This window comes from Lactuca serriola, chromosome 3 (genome assembly GCF_051521515.1).
Source record: "Lactuca serriola cultivar US96UC23 chromosome 3, Lser_US96UC23_V15, whole genome shotgun sequence".
NCBI lineage: Eukaryota > Viridiplantae > Streptophyta > Magnoliopsida > Asterales > Asteraceae > Lactuca > Lactuca serriola.
In genome coordinates, this window is record NC_136410.1 from 78,518,447 (window position 1) to 78,521,986 (window position 3,540).

Below are 3,540 nucleotides of genomic sequence, written 5' to 3' on the forward strand. Positions count from 1 at the left end.
TAGTTGGTTCTTAGGGTGAAACCTTAAGAAGATAATGGGGATGGGTATTTGGGTTGATTGTTTGATAATTGAATATAACAAATGTATTATTGTGGGTTGAAAACCCTATATGCTCACCAGGCTCCCAAGCCTGACCCACTCAGTTTTCTTTTCATTACAGGTAATGACACAAGAGTATAAGTCGGCGGACTTGACGAGAGATTTTGGATTGTAGATTAGTAGTTGAATAATTATTGTAAGGTCTATTTTACATTGTTTATGCTTTTGGTCTGTAACGAACATGACATCCCGAGGTTTTATTATTTAATAAAAATACATTCTCTTTGAAAAACGATTTGATAAATTTTATCATATTTTATTTTGGGAACAAATTTCGCAACTCTTTTAACCAAAAGATTACTCTGATTTTATAAAAACAAAGCATAAACAAATCGGTCTTTTCTGGCCGTGAAATTGGGGATGTCACAGTTGGTATCAGAGACAGGGCACGGGTCGATGTGTTCGACGGGGACGTCGAACCCTATAATGGGGGGTGAAAGTGGGTTAGATCTGATCCCACATCGACTGGGAAGGAGAACTAAGCATTCCTTATAAGGGGTGTGGATACCTTCCCTATCACAACACGTTTTAAATCCGTGAGGGCAGCAGATCCCATAAGAACTCTGCAGTTAAGCGTGCTCGGGCGGGAGTAGTACCAGGATGGGTGACCCCCTGGGAAGTCCTCGTGCCGAGTGGCCCAAAGCGGACAATATTGTGATACGTGCCAGAGGGGGATGTTACATTTGATATAACATCGGATTTATCATTGGTGTGTAAAGCTTGTTCTTCATTTTACTAAAGTACACCTTTAAGTTTACTATCTGGATTCTCTCTGATTCTATCCATGCCATCTTTGAGCAGATTATTGCTTTAGGCCCTTACACCACGACTGACAACTTATTCTTTGAGCCACTATCTGATCTTCTTGCATATGCGTAAAGAAAGCAACCTCAGTTGCTTATACTGGTGAGAATTTACAATTTTAAACCTGTAACTGTTAAAAATCAAAACCACTCCAAACTAACAATCATTGTATTTAACTCATTAATAGTTAGGGCCTTTCACTGATTTGGAGCACCCCAAGATCAAGAAAGGAGCTTTAAACAGGACTTATGATGATTTATTCTGTCTTGAAATCCTTAGGAGGGTATAATCGTCTAAACTGCTCCTTTATTTTTACCTGTAACACTTTTATTTCCACTTTTTCCCTTGATCTTTTATATATTAATTGTTCCTCAGCTTCAAGATTATGTGGAATATATGGCTCTGCTGCACGTGTGATTCTTGTGCCATCTATATGCGATGCACATCATGAATATGTATTTCCTCAAGTAAATTTATCATTTTATGGTTAATGAAAGAAATATTTAGAAATATTACAGTAAGTTACATGTTGGTCCCTGAGTCAAGCAAATGCAGCCATGGTAATTTTTTACTTAACTATTTGTTACCCGTGATGTAAAATGACGTATATGCCCTTACAGGGGGATGCAAGTTACCAAGATGTAATAGACTGCTCATATGCCCTTTCCAATGTATCTAAAGTGTAAACCTCATTATGTTCATTTATTTCTATTTACACAATGAAAATAATACTGATAATTCACAATTCTACAGTTACTTCAAGTAAGCCCAGATGAAATCTTGATAGAATCAACTGAGGTAATTGGTCAACGAATAAAGAAGGTAAATAACACAGCAAATTCATTTATAGTTGATTTCTTTACCACTTGTTTGACTTATCATATTATGTGTAGGAGCCTCTTCTTAATTCACTTACTAAGTTAATTAGTTTGCTTTCATCAAGTGTCAAGTGGTAATGTTGTAATTTGTAACTCCTTGTATTCCTTTCCTTTAAATGTTAAATTAATTATCAATTCTACTTTCGACTTACAGAGCAGATTCTGCTGCTGTAGCAATAACAACAACTGATCTTGTGAGCAAGAGTGTAGCAGTTGTAATTTGTAGCTCCTTTTAGTCGTTTAACCAATAGTGATATGTGTATATTAATGACTAAAATATTTCTTATTAAATGTTGCAGGTAGATAGGGATACTAGCACCAATGCTACCATTATTGCTTTGGCTAGTAGTTTATCTGAATCAAATGTGCCTTGATGCGGTATGTTTAAATTACCAATTTACCCTTTTGTTGTTACATGCATTTTACAAGTGTTTATTTTTTGTTTTTGTTAAGGTAATGCAAGGGCTTGCCAAATCAATATCATGGGATGGAGAAGGAGCAACAAGTCTGATAGAGGTCTGTTTATTTATTTATTTTCAGGCAGAAGGGTATTTATGGAATATGTCTTGTCTATGTAGGATTCTTGGGTTCCAAGTACCATGGTTCAGGCATCTTGATGGCTGTTTTGCTGGTTAATCTTGTTGTCTTATTATAATCTTTCTTTTTTTATATGTTGGTATTCTATAGTTCCATCATGATGTCAATATTTTGTCTTCTTCTCTTGTTGATAGGTCCAAGAAATCTTGTACGTAGAATGGACCTTTGTCTCTCTTTAGTGGCTTTTCTGTGATCTTCTTTTATGGTAAAAGTCCACATGATAATGTGTGATAAGAAGAGGTTTTATTACATCTATAAGACTTTTAGTTGCATAATTGCTTTTTTTTCTTGTCTATGTCTTGACATCCTGGATCAGTTTGCGTCATGATGAAAACTTTTTTGTCTTGTTTTCTTGCTGTTAGGTCTAGATTGGACCTTTTTTCTATTGTGACTTCTTTTGCAAATCCTTAATTCGGTGATCCTTTCATGGTAAAAGGTAAAAGCCTCATGCCAGTTTCACATTAAACTTTCTGAAAAGATGAGGTTTATTTAACTTGTTGGTTTCTTATTTGTGCATATGGAATAAAAAAATACAACCATATCAGATTCACATAATAGTTTGTGATAAAGATAAAAAGGAGTAAATTTTGCATTTTTTGTAGCATAGTCAGTCACCTTACTGTCTTATTTAATTCGGAAATATGTGGTGTAATTTGCAGAAAGAACAGCACATGGATGACCCTTCAGCTCGGTAATTCCATATGATTTCCTAAAAACTTTTCATCCTTTTCTTGTTATTTTGTAGTTATTTAATCCATCTTCACACTTATTTTGTACTTATGTTTTTTGTGCAGGCAATATAGATACTGTGAGCAAGTTCATAGATTTAGAGTCCTTAAGTGGTGTTATTAAGGAAGAGTAGAGACAAGTGAGGCACACATTTAAAAAAATCAGCACATATCTTGTTTACAGTGAGCCACACATTAGGTTATTAGAGCTATTAGTTTGTAAATTTTTGTTACAACTTTTATTGATTTGTTTTATTTTTCTATGGAACAATTATTTGTATGACATTAAATTTTATGTAATGGATTATATTTTTTGTATATGATATATTATTTTCTATTATTGGACATTAAATGCAAATTTAATTTGAAAATTAGTAAATCCATAAATAATTTTTTTTAACATTTGAAATTATGATACGCAAAAATGTGTCATC

At 33.9% G+C, this 3,540-nt stretch overlaps 1 pseudogene; it reads left to right on the forward strand.

Moving 5' to 3' along the window:
- The first annotated feature begins 618 nt into the window (after positions 1–618).
- Positions 619–736, forward strand: LOC145096549 (5S ribosomal RNA; annotated as a pseudogene).
- Positions 737–3,540: the final 2,804 nt, after the last annotated feature.